The sequence below is a fragment of the Triticum dicoccoides genome, chromosome 2A (assembly GCF_002162155.2).
Source record: "Triticum dicoccoides isolate Atlit2015 ecotype Zavitan chromosome 2A, WEW_v2.0, whole genome shotgun sequence".
Classification (NCBI taxonomy): domain Eukaryota; kingdom Viridiplantae; phylum Streptophyta; class Magnoliopsida; order Poales; family Poaceae; genus Triticum; species Triticum dicoccoides.
The window spans coordinates 553,380,865-553,400,899 of NC_041382.1; the positions used below are offsets into that span (position 1 = coordinate 553,380,865).

Genomic DNA, 20,035 nt, shown 5'->3' on the forward strand with positions numbered 1-20,035 from the left:
ATCGCAGCCCCAAACTTTCAGAAACGACAACTTTGGTTTCTTGCCAAACCATAGTTCATAAGGCGTCGTCTCAATGGATTTTGATGGTGCCCTATTTAACGTGAATGCGGCCGTCTCTAAAGCATAACCCCAAAACGATAGCGGTAAATCAGTAAGAGACATCATAGATCGCACCATATCTAGTAAAGTACGATTACGACGCTCGGACACACCATTATGCTGTGGTGTTCCGGGTGGCGTGAGTTACGAAACTATTCCACAATTTTTCAAATGTACACCAAACTTGTAACTCAAATATTCTCCTCCACGATCAGATCGTAGAAACTTTATTTTCTTGTTACGATGATTTTGAACTTCACTCTAAAATTCTTTGAACTTTTCAAATGTTTCAGACTTATGTTTCATTAAGTAGGTGTACCCATATCTGCTTAAGTCATCTGTGAATGTGAGAAAATAACGATATCCGCCATGAGCCTCAATATTCATCGGACCACATACATCTGTATGTATGATTTCCAACAAATCTGTTGCTCTCTCCATAGTGCCGGAGAATGGTGTTTTAGTCATCTTGCCCATGAGGCACGGTTTGCAAGTACCAAGTGATTCATAATCAAGTGGTTCCAAAAGTCCATCAGTATGGAGTTTCTTCATGCGCTTTATACCGATATGACCTAAACGGCAGTGCCACAAATAAGTTGCACCATCATTATCAACTCTGCATCTTTTGGCTTCAACATTATGAATATGTGTGTCACTACTATCGAGATTCAATAAGAATAGACCACTCTTCAATGGTGCATGACCATAAAAGATATTACTCATATAAATAGAACAACCATTATTCTCTGATTTAAATGAATAACCGTCTCGCATTAAACAAGATCCAGATATAATGTTCATGCTCAATGCTGGCACCAAATAACAATTATTTAGGTCTAATACTAATCCCGAAGGTAGATGTAGAGGTAGCGTGCCGACCGCGATCACATCGACTTTGGAACCGTTTCCCACGCGCATTGTCACCTCGTCCTTAGCCAATCTTCGCTTAATCCGTAGTCCATGTTTCGAGTTGCAAATATTAGCAACAGAACCAGTATCAAATACCCAGGTGCTACTGCGAGCATTAGTAAGGTACACATCAATAACATGTATATCACATATACCTTTGTTCACCTTGCCATCCTTCTTATCCGCCAAATACTTGGGGCAGTTCTGCTTCCAGTGACCAGTCTGCTTGCAGTAGAAGCACTCAGTTTCAGGCTTAGGTCCAGACTTGGGTTTCTTCTCTTGAGCAGCAACTTGCTTGCTGTTCTTCTTGAAGTTCCCCTTCTTCTTTTCTTTTTCTTGAAACTAGTGGTCTTGTTGACCATCAACACTTGATGCTCCTTTTCGATTTCTACCTCCGCACCTTTCAGCATTGCGAAGAGCTCGGGAATAGTCTTATTCATCCCTGGCATATTATAGTTCATCACGAAGCTCTTGTAGCTTGGTGGCAGTGATTGGAGAATTCTGTCAATGATGCAATCATCTGGAAGATTAAGTCCCATCTGAATCAAGTGATTATTATACCCAGACATTTTGAGTATATGCTCACTGACAGAACTGTTCTCCTCCATCTTGCAGTTATAGAACTTATTGGAGACTTCATATCTCTCAATCCGGGCATTTGCTTGAAATATTAACTTCAACTCCTGGAACATCTTATATGCTCCATGACGTTCAAAACGTCGTTGAAGTCCCGATTCTAAGCCGTAAAGCATGGCACACTGAACCATCGAGTAGTCATCAGCTTTGCTCTGCCAGACGTTCATAACATCTGGTGTTGCTCCAGCAGCAGGCCTGGCACCTAGCGGTGCTTCCAGGACGTAATTCTTCTGTGTAGCAATGAGGATAATCCTCAAGTTACGGACCCAGTCCATGTAATTGCTACCATCATCTTTCAACTTTGCTTTCTCAAGGAACGCATTAAAATTCAACGGAACAACAGCACGGGCCATCTATCTACAATCAAACATACATAAGCAAGATACTATCTGAAGGAAATGTGCCCTAGAGGCAATAATAAAGTTATTATTTATTTCCTTATATCATGATAAATGTTTATTATTCATGCTAGAATTGTATTAACCAGAAACATAATACATGTGTGAATACATAGACAAACTAAGTGTCACTAGTATGCCTCTAATTGACTAGCTCATTAATCAAAGATGGTTATGTTTCCTAACCATGAACAAAGTGTTGTTATTTGATTAACGAGGTCACATCATTAGTTAAATGATCTGATTGACATGACCCATTCCATTAGCTTAGCACCCGATCGTTTAGTATGTTGCTATTGCTTTCTTCATGACTTATACATGTTCCTATGACTATGAGATTATGCAACTCCCGTTTACCGGAGGAACACTTTGTGTGCTACCAAACGTCACAACGTAACTCGGTGATTATAAAGGAGCTCTACGGGTGTCTCCAATGGTAGATGTTGGGTTGGCGTATTTCGAGAATAGGATTTGTCACTCCGATTGTTGGAGAGGTATCTCTGGGCCCTCTCGGTAATGCACATCACATAAGCCTTGCAAGCATTGCAACTAATGATTTAGTTGCGAGATGATGTATTACGGAACGAGTAAAGAAACTTGTCGGTAACGAGATTGAACTAGGTATTGGATACCGACGATCGAATCTCGGGCAAGTAACATACCGATGACAAAGGGAACAACGTATGTTGTTATGCGGTCTGACCGATAAAGATCTTCGTAGAATATGTAGGAGCCAATATGGGCATCCAGGTCCCGCTGTTGGTTATTGACCGGAGATGTGTCTCGGTCGTGTCTACATTGTTCTCGAACCGTAGGGTCCGCACGCTTAACGTTACGATGACAGTTATTATGAGTTTATGCATTTTGATGTACCGAAGTTAGTTCGGAGTCCCGGATGTGATCACGGACATGACGAGGAGTCTCGAAATGGTCGAGACATAAAGATTGATATATTGGATGACTATATTCGGACACCAGAAGGGTTCCGGAAGAGTATCGGATAAAACTGGAGCACCGGGGGGTTACCGGAACCCCCCGGGGGGTTAACGGGCCTTATGTGCCTAATGTGGAGAAGAGGAAGGGGCTGCCACGGCAGGCCGCACGCCCCCTCTCCCCCTAGTCCGAATTGGACAAGGAGGGAGGGGCGGCGCCCCCCCCCTTTCCTATTCTCCCTCCACCTCACCTAGTAGGACAAGGATTGGGGGGGGAGTCCTAATCCCGGTAGGAGTAGGACTCCTCCTGCGCGCATCCTATGGCCGACCGCACACCCCCCCTTGGATCCTTTATATACGGGGGCAGGGGGCACCTCTAATCACACAAGTTGATCCACGTGATCGTTCCTTAGCCCTGTGCGGTGCCCCCTGCCACCATATTCCACCTCGGTCATATCGTTGTACTGCTTAGGCGAAGCCCTGCGTCGGTAGAACATCATCATCGTCACCACGCCGTTGTGCTGACGGAACTCATCCCCGAAGCTTTGCTGGATCGGAGCCCGGGGAGCGTCATCAGGCTGTACGTGTGCTAAGAACTCGGAGGTGCCGGAGTAACAGTGCTTGGATCGGTCGGATCAGGAAGAAGACGTACGACTACTTCCTCTATGTTGTGTCAATGCTTCCGTTGCGATCTACGAGGGTACATAGATTACACTCTCCCCTCTCATTGCTATGCATCACCATGATCTTGCGTGTGCGTAGGAAATTTTTTGAAATTACTGCGTTCCCCAATAGTGGCATCCGAGCCTAGGTTTTATGGTTTGATGTTATAAGCACGAGTAGAACACAAGTGAGTTGTGGACGATATAAGTCATACTGCCTACCAGCATGTCATACTTTGGTTCGGCGGTATTGTTGGATGAAGCGGCCCAGACCGACATTACGCGTACGCTTACACGAGACCGGTTTCCCCGACGTGCTTTGCACAAAGGTGACTTGCGGGTGACTGTTTCTCCAACTTTAGTTGAACCGAGTGTGGCTACGCCCGGTCCTTGCGAAGGTTAAAACGGAGTCAAATTGACAAACTATCGTTGTGGTTTTGATGCGTAGGTGAGATTGGTTCTTGCTTAAGCCCGTAGCAGCCACGTAAAACTTGCAACAACAAAGTAGAGGACATCTAACTTGTTTTTGCAGGGCATATTGTGATGTGATATGGTCAAGACATGATGCTAAATTTTATTGTATGAGATGATCATGTTTTGTAACCGAGTTATCGGCAACTGGCAGGAGCCATATGGTTGTCGCTTTATTGTATGCAATGCAATCGTGATGTAATGCTTTACTTTATCACTAAGGGGTAGCGATAGTCGTGGAAGCATAAGATTGGCAAGACGACAACGATGCTACGATGGAGATCAAGGTGTCGCGCCGGTGACGATGGTGATCACGACGGTGCTTCGGAGATGGAGATCACAAGCACAAGATGATGATGGCCATATCATATCACTTATAATGATTGCATGTGATGTTTATCCTTTATGCATCTTATCTTGCTTTGATTAACGGTAGCATTATAAGATGATCTCTCACTAAATTATCAAGAAGTGTTCTCCCTGAGTATGCACCGTTGCGAAAGTTCTTCGTGCTGAGACACCACATGATGATCGGGTGTGATAGGCTCTACGTTCAAATACAACGGGTGCAAAACAGTTGCACACGCGGAATACTCAGGTTATACTTGACGAGCCAAGCATATACAGATATGGCCTCGGAACACGGAGACCGAAAGGTCGAGCGTGAATCATATAGTAGATATGATCAACATAGTGATGTTCACCAATGAAACTACTCCATCTCACGTGATGATCGGACATGGTTTAGTTGATTTGGATCACGTGATCACTTAGAAGATTAGAGGGATGTCTATCTAAGTGGGAGTTCTTAAATTTGATTAATTGAACTTAAATTTATCATGAACTTAGTACCTCATAGTATCTTGCTTGTTTATGTTTGATTGTAGATAGATGGCTCGTGTCGTTGTTCCGTTGAATTTTAATGCGTTCCTTGAGAAAGCAAAGTTGAAAGATGATGGTAGCAATTACACGGACTGGGTCCGTAACTTGAGGATTATCCTCATTGCTGCATAGAAGAATTACGTCCTGGAAGCACCGCTAGGTGCCAGGCCTGCTGCTGGAGCAACACCAGATGTTATGAACGTCTGGCAGAGCAAAGCTGATGACTACTCGATAGTTCAGTGTGCCATGCTTTACGGCTTAGAATCGGGACTTCAACGATGTTTTGAACGTCATGGAGCATATGAGATGTTCCAGGAGTTGAAGTTAATATTTCAATCAAATGCCCGGATTGAGAGATATGAAGTCTCCAATAAGTTCTATAGCTGCAAGATGGAGGAGAACAGTTCTGTCAGTGAGCATATACTCAAAATTTCTGGGTATAATAATCACTTGATTCAATTGGGAGTTAATCTTCCAGATGATTGCGTCATTGACAGAATTCTCCAATCACTGCCACCAAGCTACAAGAGCATTGTGATGAACTATAATATGCAAGGGATGAACAAGACTATTCCCGAGCTCTTCGCGATGCTGAAAGTTGCGGAGGTAGAAATCAAAAAGGAGCATCAAGTGTTGATGGTCAACAAGACCACTAGTTTCAAGAAAAAGGGCAAAGGGAAGAAGAAGGGGAACTTCAAGAAGAACGGCAAGCAAGTTGCTGCTCAAGAGAAGAAACCCAAGTCTGGACCTAAGCCTGAAACTGAGTGCTTCTACTGCAAGCAGACTGGTCACTGGAAGCGGAACTGCCCCAAGTATTTGGCGGATAAGAAGGATGGCAAGGTGAACAAAGGTATATGTGATATACATGTTATTGATGTGTACCTTACTAATGCTCGCAGTAGCACCTGGGTATTTGATACTGGTTCTGTTGCTAATATTTGCAACTCGAAACAGGGACTACGGATTAAGCGAAGATTGGCTAAGGACGAGGTGACGATGCGCGTGGGAAACGGTTCCAAAGTCGATGTGATCGCGGTCGGCACGCTACGTCTACATCCACCTTCGGGATTAGTATTAGACCTAAATAATTGTTATTTGGTGCTAGCGTCGAGCATGAACATTATATCTGGATCTTTTTTAATGCGAGACGGTTATTCATTTAAATCAGAGAATAATGGTTGTTCTATTTATATGAGTAATATCTTTTATGGTCATGCACCCTTGAAGAGTGGTCTATTCTTATTGAATCTCGATAGTAGTGACACACATATTCATAATGTTGAAGCCAAAAGATGCAGAGTTGATAATGATGGTGCAACTTATTTGTGGCACTACCGTTTAGGTCATATTGGTATAAAGCGCATGAAGAAACTCCATACTGATGGACTTTTGGAACCACTTGATTATGAATCACTTGGTACTTGCAAACCGTGCCTCATGGGCAAGATGACTAAAACACCATTCTCCGGTACTATGGAGAGAGCAACAGATTTGTTGGAAATCATACATACAGATGTATGTGGTCCGATGAATATTGAGGCTCGTGGCGGATATCGTTATTTTCTCACATTCACAGATGACTTAAGCAGATATGGGTATATCTACTTAATGAAACATAAGTCTGAAACATTTGAAAAGTTCAAAGAATTTCAGAGTGAAGTTGAAAATCATCGTAACAAGAAAATAAAGTTTCTACGATCTGATCGTGGAGGAGAATATTTGAGTTACGAGTTTGGTGTACATTTGAAAAATTGTGGAATAGTTTCGCAACTCACGCCACCCGGAACACCACAGCGTAATGGTGTGTCCGAACGTCATAATCGTACTTTACTAGATATGGTGCGATCTATGATGTCTCTTACTGATTTACCGCTATCGTTTTGGGGATACGCTCTAGAGACGGCCGCATTCATGTTAAATAAAGCACCATCAAAATCCGTTGAGACGACGCCTTATGAACTGTGGTTTGGCAAGAAACCAAAGTTGTCGTTTCTGAAAGTTTGGGGCTGCGATGCTTACGTGAAAAAGCTTCAACCTGATAAGCTCGAACCCAAATCGGAGAAATGTGTCTTCATAGGATATCCAAAGGAAACTATTGGATACACCTTCTATCACAGATCCGAAGGCAAGACTTTTGTTGCTAAATTCGGAAACTTTCTGGAGAAGGAGTTTCTCTCGAAAGAAGTGAGTGGGAGGAAAGTAGAACTTGACGAGGTAATTGTACCTGCTCCCTTATTGGAAAGTAGTACATCACAGAAAACTATTTCTGCGACACCTACACCGACAAGTGAGGAAGTTGATGATAATGATCATGAAACTTCAGGACAAGATACTACCGAACCTCGTAGATCAACCAGAGTGAGATCCGCGCCAGAGTGGTATGGTAATCCAGTTCTGGAAATCATGCTACTAGATCATGATGAACCTACGAACTATGAAGAAGCGATGGTGAGCCCAGATTCCGCAAAATGGCTTGAAGCCATGAAATCTGAGATGGGATCCATGTATGAGAACAAAGTATGGACTTTGGTTGACTTGCCCGATGATCGGCAAGCAATTGAGAATAAATGGATCTTCAAGAAGAAGACTGACGTAGACGGTAATATTACTGTCTACAAAGCTCGACTTGTCGCAAAAGGTTTTCGACAAGTTCAAGGGGTTGACTACGATGAGACCTTCTCACCCGTAGCAATGCTTAAGTCTGTCTGAATCATGTTAGCAATTGCCGCATTTTATGATTATGAAATTTGGCAGATGGATGTCAAAACTACATTCCTGAATGGATTTCTGGAAGAAGAGTTGTATATGATGCAACCCGAAGGTTTTGTCGATCCAAAGGGAGCTAACAAAGTGTGCAAGCTCCAGCGGTCCATTTATGGACTGGTGCAAGCCTCTCGGAGTTGGAATAAACGTTTTGATAGTGTGATCAAAACATTTGGTTTTATACAGACTTTCGGAGAAGCCTATATTTACAAGAAAGTGAGTGGGAGCTCTGTAGCATTTCTGATATTATATGTGGATGACATATTACTGATTGGAAATAATATAGAATTTCTGGATAGCATAAAGGGATACTTGAATAAAAGTTTTTCAATGAAAGACCTCCGAGAAGCTGCTTACATATTAGGCATAAAGATCTATAGAGATAGATCAAAACGCTTAATTGGAATTTCACAAAGCACATACCTTGACAAGATTTTGAAAAAGTTCAAAATGGATCAAGCAAAGAAGGGGTTCTTGCCTGTGTTATAAGGTATGAAGTTGAGTCAGACTCAATGCCCGACCACTGCAGAAGATAGAGAGAAAATGAAAGATGTTCCCTATGCTTCAGCCATAGGCTCTATCATGTATGCAATGCTGTGTACCAGACCTGATGTGTGCCTTGCTATAAGCTTAGCAGGGAGGTACCAAAGTAATCCAGGAGTGGATCACTGGACAGCGGTCAAGAACATCCTGAAATACCTGAAAAGGACTAAGGATATGTTTCTCATATATGGAGGTGACAAAGAGCTCATTGTAAACGGTTACGTTGATGCAAGCTTTGACACTGATCCGGACGATTCTAAATCACAAACCGGATACGTGTTTACATTAAACGGTGGAGCTGTCAGTTGGTGCAGTTCTAAACAAAGCGTCGTAGCGGGATCTACATGTGAAGCGGAGTACATAGCTGCTTCGGAAGCAGCGAACGAAGGAGTCTGGATGAAGGAGTTCATATCCGATCTAGGTGTAATACCTAGTGCATCGGGTCCAATGAAAATCTTTTGTGACAATACTGGTGCAATTGCCTTGGCAAAGGAATCCAGATTTCACAAGAGAACCAAGCACATCAAGAGACGCTTCAATTCCATCCGGGATCTAGTCCAGGTGGGAGACATAGAGATTTGCAAGATACATACGGATCTGAATGTTGCAGACCCGTTGACTAAGCCTCTTCCGCGAGCAAAACATGATCAGCACCAAGGCTCCATGGGTGTTAGAATCATTACTGTGTAATCTAGATTATTGACTCTAGTGCAAGTGGGAGACTGAAGGAAATATGCCCTAGAGGCAATAATAAAGTTATTATTTATTTCCTTATATCATGATAAATGTTTATTATTCATGCTAGAATTGTATTAACCGGAAACATAATACATGTGTGAATACATAGACAAACTAAGTGTCACTAGTATGCCTCTAATTGACTAGCTCATTAATCAAAGATGGTTATGTTTCCTAACCATGAACAAAGTGTTGTTATTTGATTAACGAGGTCACATCATTAGTTAAATGATCTGATTGACATGACCCATTCCATTAGCTTAGCACCCGATCGTTTAGTATGTTGCTATTGCTTTCTTCATGACTTATACATGTTCCTATGACTATGAGATTATGCAACTCCCGTTTACCGGAGGAACACTTTGTGTGCTACCAAACGTCACAACGTAACTGGGTGATTATAAAGGAGCTCTACAGGTGTCTCCAATGGTAGATGTTGGGTTGGCGTATTTCAAGAATAGGATTTGTCACTCCGATTGTCGGAGAGGTATCTCTGGGCCCTCTCGGTAATGCACATCACATAAGCCTTGCAAGCATTGCAACTAATGAGTTAGTTGCGAGATGATGTATTACGGAACGAGTAAAGAAACTTGCCGGTAATGAGATTGAACTAGGTATTGGATACCGACGATCGAATCTCGGGCAAGTAACATACCGATGACAAAGGGAACAACGTATGTTGTTATGCGGTCTGACCGATAAAGATCTTCGTAGAATATGTAGGAGCCAATATGGGCATCCAGGTCCCGCTGTTGGTTATTGACCGGAGACGTGTCTCGGTCATGTCTACATTGTTCTCGAACCGTAGGGTCCGCACGCTTAACGTTACGATGACAGTTATTATGAGTTTATGCATTTTGATGTACCGAAGTTAGTTCGGAGTCCTAGATGTGATCACGGACATGACGAGGAGTCTCGAAATGGTCGAGACATAAAGATTGATATATTGGATGACTATATTCGGACACCGGAAGGGTTCCGGAAGACTATCGGATAAAACCGGAGCACCGGGGGGTTAATGGGCCTTATGGGCCTAATGTGGAGAAGAGGAAGGGGCTTCCACGGCAGGCCGCGCGCCCCCTCTCCCCCTAGTCCGAATTGGACAAGGAGGGAGGGGCGGCGCCCCCCCTTTCCTATTCTCCCTCCACCTCTCCTAGTAGGACAAGGATTGGGGGGAGTCCTACTCCCGGTAGGAGTAGGACTCCTCCTGCGCGCCTCCTATGGCCGGCCGCACCCCCCCCCTTGGATCCTTTATATACGGAGGCAGGGGGGCACCTCTAGACACACAAGTTGATCCACGTGATCGTTCCTTAGCCGTGTGCGGTGCCCCCTGCCACCATATTCCACCTCGGTCATATCGTTGTAGTTCTTAGGCGAAGCCCTGCGTCGGTAGAACATCATCATCGTCACCACGTTGTTGTGCTGACGGAACTCATCCCCGAAGCTTTGCTGGATCGGAGCCCGGGGAGCGTCATCGAGCTGTACGTGTGCTAAGAACTCGGAGGTGCCGGAGTAACGGTGTTTGGATCGGTCGGATCAGGAAGAAGACGTACGACTACTTCCTCTATGTTGTGTCAACGCTTTCGTTGCGATCTACGAGGGTACGTAGATTACACTCTCCCCTCTCGTTGCTATGCATCACCATGATCTTGCGTGTGCGTAGGAATTTTTTTGAAATTACTGCGTTCCCCAACACTATCAGGTACTAAGTATATGCTCACTGACAGAATTGTTCTCCTCCATCTTGCAGCTATAGAACTTATTGGAGACTTCGTATCTCTCAATTCGGGCATTTGCTTGAAATATTAACTTCAACTCCTGGAACATCTCATATGCTCCATGACGTTCAAAATGTCGTTGAAGTCCCAATTCTAAGCCGTAAAGCATGGCACACTGAACTATCGAGTAGTCATCAGCTTTGCTCTGCCAGACGTTCATAACATCTGGTGTTGCTCCAGCAGCAGGCCTGGCACCCAGCGGTGCTTCCAGGACGTAATTCTTCTAAGCAGCAATGAGGATAATCCTCAAGTTACGGACCCAGTCCGTGTAATTGCTACCATCATCTTTCAACTTTGCTTTCTCAAGGAACGCATTAAAATTCAATGGAACAACAACACGAGCCATCTATCTACAATCAAACATAAACAAGCAAGATACTATCAGGTACTAAGTTCATGATAAGTTTAAGTTCAATTAATCAAATTACTTAAGAACTCCCACTTAGATAGACATCCCTCTAATCCTCTAAGTGATCACGTGATCCAAATCAACTAAACCATGTCCGATCATCACGTGAGATGGAGTAGTTTCATTGGTGAACATCACTATGTTGATCATATCTACTATATGATTCACGCTCGACCTTTCGGTCTCTGTATTCCGAGGCCATATCTGCATATGCTTGGCTCGTCAAGTATAACCTGAGTATTCCGCGTGTGCAACTGTTTTGCACCCGTTGTATTTGAACGTAGAGCCTATCACACCCGATCATCACGTGGTGTCTCAGCACGAAGAACTTTCGCAATGGTGCATACTTAGGGAGAACACTTCTTGATAATTTTAGTGAGAGATCATCTTATAATGCTACCGTCAATCAAAGCAAGATAAGATGCATAAAAGATAAACATCACATGCAATCAATATAAGTGATATGATATGGCCATCATCATCTTGTGCCTGTGATCTCCATCTCCGAAGCACCGTCATGATCACCATCGTCACCTGCGCAACACCTTGATCTCCATCATAGCATCGTTGTCGTCTCGCCAATCTTATGCTTCCACGACTATCGCTACCGCTTAGTGATAAAGTAAAGCATTACAGCGCGATTGCATTGCATACAATAAAGCGACAACCATATGGCTCCTGCCAGTTGCCGATAACTCGGTTACAAAACATGATCATCTCATACAATAAAATTCAGCATCATGTCTTGACCATATCACATCACAACATGCCCTGCAAAAACAAGTTAGACGTCCTCTACTTTGTTGTTGCAAGTTTTACGTGGCTGCTACGGGCTTAAGCAAGAACCAATCTTACCCTACGCATCAAAACCACAACGATAGTTTGTCAAGTCGGTGCTGTTTTAACCTTCGCAAGGACCGGGCGTAGCCACACTTGGTTCAACTAAAGTTGGAGAAACTGTCACCCGCAAGCCACCTATGTGCAAAGCACGTCAGGAGAACCGGTCTCGCGCAAGCGTACGCGTAATGTCGGTCCGGGCCGCTTCGTCCAACAATACCGCCGAACCAAAGTATGACATGCTGGTAAGCAGTATGACTTATATCTCCCACAACTCACTTGTGTTCTACTCGTGCATATAACATCAACACATAAAACCTAGGCTCGGATGCCACTGTTGGGGAACGTAGTAATTTCAAAAAAATTCCTATGCACACGCAAGATCATGGTGATGCATAGCAACGAGAGGGGAGAGTGTGATCTACGTACCCTTGTAGATCGACAACGGAAGCGTTTGGTTGATGTAGTCGTACGTCTCCACGGCCCGACCGATCAAGCACCGAAACTATGGCACCTCCGAGTTCTAGCACATGTTCAGCTCGATGACGATCCCTGGACTCCGATCCAGCAAAGTGTCGGGGAAGAGTTCCGTCGGCATGACGGCGTGGTGAAGATCTTGATGTACTACTGTCGCAGGGCTTCGCCTAAGCACCGCTACAATATTATCGAGGACTATGGTGGCAGGGGGCGCCGCACACGGCTAAGAATATGATCACGTGGATCAACTTGTGTTTCTCTGGGGTGCCCCTGCCTCCGTATATAAAGGCTCAAAGGGGGGGTGCGGCCGGCTAGGAGAGGCGCGCCAGGAGGAGTCCTACTCCCTCCGGGAGTAGCCCCCCCCCCCCAATCCTAGTTGGAATAGGATTCGTGAGGTGGAAAAGAGAGAGAGAGAAGGAGGGGGCGCCGCCCCCCTCTCTCCTTGTCCTATTCGGACTAGGGGGAAGGGGCGCGCGGCCCAGACCTGGCCGCCTCTCCTCTTCTTCCACTAAGGCCCACTAAGGCCCATATAGCTCCCGGAGGGTTCCGGTAACCTCCCGGTACTCCGGTAAAATCCCGATTTCACCCGGAACACTTCCAATATCCAAACATAGGCTTCCAATATATCAATCTTTATGTCTCGACCATTTCGAGACTCCTCATCACATCTGTGATCTCATCCGGGACTCCGAACATCCTTCGGTACATCAAAACATATAAACTCATAATATAACTGTCATCGAAACCTTAAGCGTGCGGACCCTACGGGTTCGAGAACAATGCAGACATGACCGAGACATGTTTCCGGTCAATAACCAATAGCGGGACCTGGATGCCCATATTGCCTCCTACATATTCTACGAAGATCTTTATCGGTCAGACCGCATAACAACATACGTTGTTCCCTTTGTCATTGGTATGTTACTTGCCCGAGATTCGATCGTCGGTATCCAATACCTAGTTCAATCTCGTTACTGGCAAGTCTCTTTACCCGTTCCGTAATACATCATCCCGCAACTAACTCATTAGTTGCAATGCTTGCAAGGCTTAAGTGATGTGCATTACCGAGAGGGCCCAGAGATACCTCTCCGACAATTGGAGTGACAAATCCTAATCTCGAAATATGCCAACCCAACATGTACCTTTGGAGACACCTGTAGAGCTCCTTTATAATCACCCAGTTATGTTGTGACATTTGGTAGCACACAAAGTGTTCCTCCGGTAAACGGGAGTTGCATAATCTCATAGTCATAGGAATATGTATAAGTCATGAAGAAAGCAATAGCAACATACTAAATGATCGGGTGCTAAGCTAATGGAATGGGTCATGCCAATCAGATCATTCACCTAATGATGTGATCCCGTTAATCAAATAACAACTCTTTGTCCATGGTTAGGAAACATAACCATCTTTGATTAACGAGCTAGTCAAGTAGAGGCATACTAGTGACACTCTGTTTGTCTATGTATTCACACATGTATTATGTTTCCGGTTAATACAATTCTAGCATGAATAATAAACTTTTATGATGATATAAGGAAATAAATAATAACTTCATTATTGCCTCTAGGGCATATTTCCTTCAAAGAAGAAGATATTGCACCAGCAGCAGGGCATTATGGACGGATAAACTATTTCCTCTTGAGAGCTCCACCTCCAGCTTCCCCATCCGGCCTCCCTCCCCCTCGCCGCCGGCGGCCATGGTGGCCGGCGCTGGGTGGGATGGAGGTCTGGATCCTAGGTCTAGTAGTGTGTGAGTGTCTCTCTCTCCGACAAATAAAGTGGAGCTGCGTTTTGGATCTTGTCTAGGTGGTTGTTCAACTCTTCCTTGGGGCCACGCTGGTGGCGAAAAGGCGAAGGCAAGGATGATCCCTGGCAGTGGATCCTTCGGCGGCATCCCTCAGCCAGATCCATGGCGAAGCTTAGGCCCGTCTGGTTTCGTCCCCACTTATCCCCCCTTTTCTTGCTGTAATAAATCTCAATCATATGGTGCGCCAGATGCTCTTCTTCCTCGATCTGTTCTTGCCATCATGGTTGTGAGAAGAGAGATAGAGCAGCAGGAGATGTACATGCCTGCCACTTGCATGAGGCCTCGTTGCTACCTTCCTTCTCTTGATGCCGCCAAGGTGGTGGATGAAGAGGAGTGGGGAAGCACTGAGCTGAAGATTGATGGTCGGGTTCGAGCTCATCAGCAGAGGATTCTAAGGTGGAGCTACGGCGCCTGCAATCGGTTGTCGGTCTTCATCGAGCCTCTACTTCTTCTGGTCGAAGGGCGGCCAACCCCTTTCCTCCTGGCTTGCATGCCTTATGGGAGGCAGTTCTAGTTTCGTTCAGAGGCTATGGGATGCACTTGCTACGCCCATGGCGATCTCGTTGCCCCAAGTGGTTCGTCCCCGGCGACGGCGAGGTTCAATCTGAGCGAAGGCTGCCAAGGACCCGATTGTGTTTTAATCTTTCAGTTAGGGGTTCTCCTTGTAAACGTCTGGGACTTCGTAGTAATCTTTCTTTTTCTTTGGGTCCTGATGTAAAGTATGCTTTGAAGCTTATCTAATGAAAGTCTGGGTCCTTCGGGACCCTGCTCTGTTCAAAAAAAAACTATTTCCTCTGTTGTAAAAAAAATTATTCCCTCTCTGTGTATATTGATATATGCCCTGTTTGGTTTAGCTTTTATCGACGGATTCCGCTGCCGCGCAGCAGAATCTGAATCAAAGAGCGAACCCAGCAGAATCCGATTCCAGAAATCCGCTGCCAAAATCTGAACTAAAAGCGGAAGTAGCCCAGGACGTGCTTTCCAAAATCTGATTCCGCTGCGGACCAAAATCTGAAAAAGTTGTATCAACTGGTTTGCCAAATGACTTACATCTTTTTCACATCAGATTTCCACAACTGTTTTTCCACAGCAGATTTTTCACAGCTACTTTTAGAAATCCACAGCTGAATCAAACAGGGCCATAGATGGACTATTTCGATGGTGTGCATGTCTTTGGAACAAGTAGTAGCGTGGGTCCGCTTGACTATAAGGAACTATTAGTTGACCCGTTGCGCCAAATGGCGCAGAGACCTGCTGAAGACATGGTGTCGATGAAAATAGTTGCATGCTGCAAGAACCTTCAACTAAAGCATGCTATTTTTTAAACATGTTTATTACGTTGTTAAATAATAGTCTGGGAAAAGGGAAACTTTGCATAATATGAATATACTCAGTTTGAAAATATGGGCACTATGATGAGAGAGTAAAGTTGGCATGGTTGTATTTTTTTAGCAAGTTCGGAAACATGGTTATCATGATGAGAAACCTGGCCATGCATAGTTTTCCTGCAAAAAAGAGGGGGGAAATATAAGAAACCTAAGAAAAAAACATGCCTTTCTTGTGCATATACGGAGATATAGGGATCAGGAGGTATTAGGATTGTCCATATGTTATTTAGCCCAACCCACGTAGAGCTATGCCTGTGGCCCATGAGGAGCTGAATAAGAAGCGGCAGGGGGAGGAGCGAGCAAAGACTGTCTATCCCTCTCCTTTCTTTCTTGGTTCGTCGGCTGGTTAACAAATGGCACAGAGACCCATTGAATTCATGTTCAGCATGAAAAGAAATTCCATGTTTTAGTTGTTTTATTAGCGGGCAAATATATATGATAACAAATTTAACCCCCTTTAATAAAAAATAGAGACTTGTCATCTACAATGAGATATACCTACACATTTTAATTTGGTAGTAGAGTCCCATTTCAAGACCATGTCATGTTGAAAAAATGTGTATTTTTCAGTAATCTCCCGTTGCGCCAAATTGCGAACAGACCCACACTATACGTGCTTTGAAAATATTCCATTTATTAGTATTGAGCAAGCACATATGTTTACTATTCTAACCACTATATAAACAAAATGGACAGGGGCTTGTATAAGGGTGACCAAAGTTCAAAAGAAAAAAATGGTGTATGTGTTGTTTTTCTGATGATTTGGGTCTTGGAACACCTGAATAGGCAAACACGGTATTGCAAGTAAGAAATGTGAAACATTGCTAATAACTTGCCTCATATACATGATAGTTTTAGGTCATACAAGCAGTGGGGAAAAGAAAAGCAGTCTATATGTGATGAAGCAAGCCTAAGTCAAATAGGTAATGCCCATACAACCAAATTCATTACAATGGATAGATTTCAGTCCTAAAACTGGAAAGTAAATATGCATAACAAAAGTGAATCGTAGAACATGGTTTATACACAACACGATAGTCTTCCTGTGAGTACAGCTTCTACCACACATCGCGTGTAAACAAAAGAAAAGATAACCACGAGTTATTTCTACTTATAATAGAGCAGCATCACAACAGTTCTAGTTATCCACATTGTTACATTGCATATACATAAGAGAAGTCATGCATGTACCTAGCTAGAACGAATTAGCCCATAGCATTTTTCAGACTCATTTCGCGTCCTTGATTTCTCAATGCTGCTGTAATTGTAGTATCTTATCTCTGTTTTCACCGCAGTTTTCATGAATCATTTTGCTTCCATAGCAGCAGGATCTTCTGACATGGTCTCAGGTAATAGCCATACGGCTATTTTATCTCCAAAAGATAATGTTGGTGTATGGAAATTATAGTCATCCACATCATGCCACTGTCACATTTTGCTTCGATACTCAGCCACCGGTAGGCCCAAAGTTTGTAGAATAATATCCAACATCATCCTGTGAGGTATTTTCATCATCGGTGGAGCACCCTGTAGGTTTTAATGCCATGCCATAAATCTGCAGAATTTACAGGGAAGCCTAAGACATTTTAGAATTTACGGGGAAGCCTAATGACATGTAAATTTAATTGGATTGTTGGCTGAACAATTTCTCTAATGTACATCTTTAAAAATAGAGAGAATTCCTTATTTGATACCGTATCTAAATTTTATGCCCTATTTAACATCGACAAATAATTTTTTCTCTATCTAACAATGCGCCTAAATTTTATGCCTTTTATAACACTTTTGCCTATTTTGAGTTTAAATGACATCTGAAAAGACTATTTTATCCTCATGTGGAATGTTTCCTGTGTGCGTCGTGTGTGCTACTGCTGTGTTAGGATAATCATTGACTTGATTCGTGGAAAGTCGGTTGTATTTGTGCGCGAGGCCGGAGCGAACTGGACATGCATGCAGCAGGCTAGGAAATTAGCTGGTGCATGCGTGAGTTAGTGCACGGATAGACTGCAAGTTAGTTAGTGCATGCGTGAGTTAAGTTGCTGGACGTGGTGGTCGGGTCATGCGTTGGTGCTGGCCGAGTATGTAGCTAGCTAGTGCGTTCCTGTGACTGCGTGTGTACGCTGTGTGTGGTGCTGTGGGCGTGCTGTTGCGTACGTTTGTGTTGCAAGGTGTGTGTGCTGCTGACTATGTGTGCACGCACGTGCGTGTGTTTGTGTCCCACACACACATAGCACATGAGGGGTAAAATGGTCTTTTCATGTGTCATTACAACTTAAAATGGACAAAAGTGCCATAAAAGGCATAAAATTTAGATTCGTTGTTAGATAAGGAAGAAAAAAATTCAGTGTCAAATAAGGAAACGAAATTTAAGATAGTGTTATATAAGGAATTTTCTCTTAAAAATACATTACAGCAACCTGGCCTAAAACTTAGATTCTGTGTGACGTTGCTTTGTTCATTAGTGAACTTTTGGGATGCTTGCCTGAATAAATTGGGATTACATAGGACCATAAGTATGCAGTTCTTGAGAGCTAAAATTGATCCATAATTCCATGTCTAAGGATGCAACAATTCAGCTTAGACATCCAATCGTAGTTAGGTTCAGGTTCAGTCTATTTCATATAGCTAGCAAAAGCAAGTGGAAGGCCTCCACCCTAGGGAACTACTTGTTTGCATGTGCTCTGACTAAACTGAACAAGATACTTGTATCTCTGAAATGTACTACACTCTTATTTTCTGCATAACAATTTTGTGACATCCATACACAAACATTCCTGTAGGCCAATAACCAAGCTCGCCATAATCCGCTGACAGATGCAAATTGCATTGACACAAACTGGAGCCCACGCAAGTGCCAAAAGTAGCACGTGTGTATGGAAAAGCTTCGAGAACATCCAGTATTCCCGCTGAGAGCATGAGCAGATCCATGTCCGAGCCTCCGTCGTTGTAATCTGGTATCCCATTATCATCCTTATCAGACCTTTGTCTTCCCAAAATCAAATTTGTCCTGAACCAAAACAGAAAGAATTCGATTCATTTACTTTTAACAACATGTAACAGAAAGCCTACTAAATCTTCCTTTGGTGGAATCTGGACTTTCATCTACCCAGAAAGGAACAATTTTGCACAATAAAGAACACAGACGTCAAGGACTAATATAAATGAAGTGAGATCTTCGTTCCAAAAATAAGTGAAATTAACATGTCATACATATCTGCTCCTTAGTATAAGTAACTACTCCTACTTAATGCCCAACAGTACAGTCTTAGAAAAATGAAGGGAAAAGGGATAAGTTTAGAACTGAAGTACGCTTGAAGCCCAACAGTACAGTATGTCTGAAGCCAACAATCCAATGACCGTGCATAAGAAATAATTATTGAATATTTTTCTGACCTGATGCAGGGTCATGGGGTTGTTGGTGGCTGGAAGACGGCACAAGGTAGTTGCTCGTTGTATAAAATACACGTCAAGAAAAGTCAACCCACTCATAATTCTACAATGGCAGGGGCAAATCAAAAACGGATAGAAGAATTAGTACAATCCTAAAATATGGAATGCAAATTGCTTCTTCAAACAACTGGGCTTATTAACCCAATTATAAACAGTCACACTTGCTCAGAGATTAGATAAATCACATATGTAAGCAATATAAAGAGGCTCAGACATTAAATAAAACAGGAATGTAAGAAATATGAAGTGCAGGTTTCTGTACACCTCACACTTCTCGTTTGTAGTGCACAAGTCATCGGATGGTTCAAAGGGGGATATAATACAAAAGCAAGACAAGAATATAAGGTGCAGGTTTCTGTACACCTCACACTTATCATTTGTAGTGAACAAGTCACTGGATGGTTCAAAGGAGGATGAAATACAAAAGCAAGACAGGTTTAGGTAACACATTCAAGTGTGATTATTAATGTATCATCACACACTACAAAATATAATTGTTGACTCGATAGCCGGACCTACCTGGCATATCAAGAACAGCCTCAAATTCTGAAGAAATGAGGCATCATCAGGGGGTATTAAAAATATATACTTGAGCATGTGTATTTTGTTATCTTATTCGGGTAACATAGAGCCAAATGGCGCAAGGTTGGCATATCATCATCTGATGAAAGTGCAGCACTGCCGCTGTTTCCACACTAAGAATACTCATAACCTATCCCAACCTGAGTGGATATATAAATTCAGAGGGAAAAATCACAAACTATACTATACCGATACAGCTAGATATCAAGATTCTCAGGACACGATGTCTAAACTAAATTACCCAACAGACAGTTTGAATCATGAATAGAA

The 20,035-nt window shown here is 43.3% G+C and overlaps 1 long non-coding RNA gene across 6 annotated transcripts in view; it reads right to left on the minus strand.

Moving 5' to 3' along the window:
- Positions 1–18,195: 18,195 nt before the first annotated feature.
- The window catches only part of LOC119355327, a 5,524-nt gene continuing 3,684 nt past the window's right edge, over positions 18,196–20,035 (minus strand). For all 6 annotated transcript variants that reach the window (XR_005171556.1, XR_005171561.1, XR_005171558.1 and 3 more), the window contains 2 exons: positions 19,127–19,226; positions 18,196–18,740 (listed from right to left, as the gene is read on the minus strand). This is a non-coding gene — a long non-coding RNA (uncharacterized LOC119355327). The remainder of the gene's footprint in view (positions 18,741–19,126; positions 19,227–20,035) is intronic.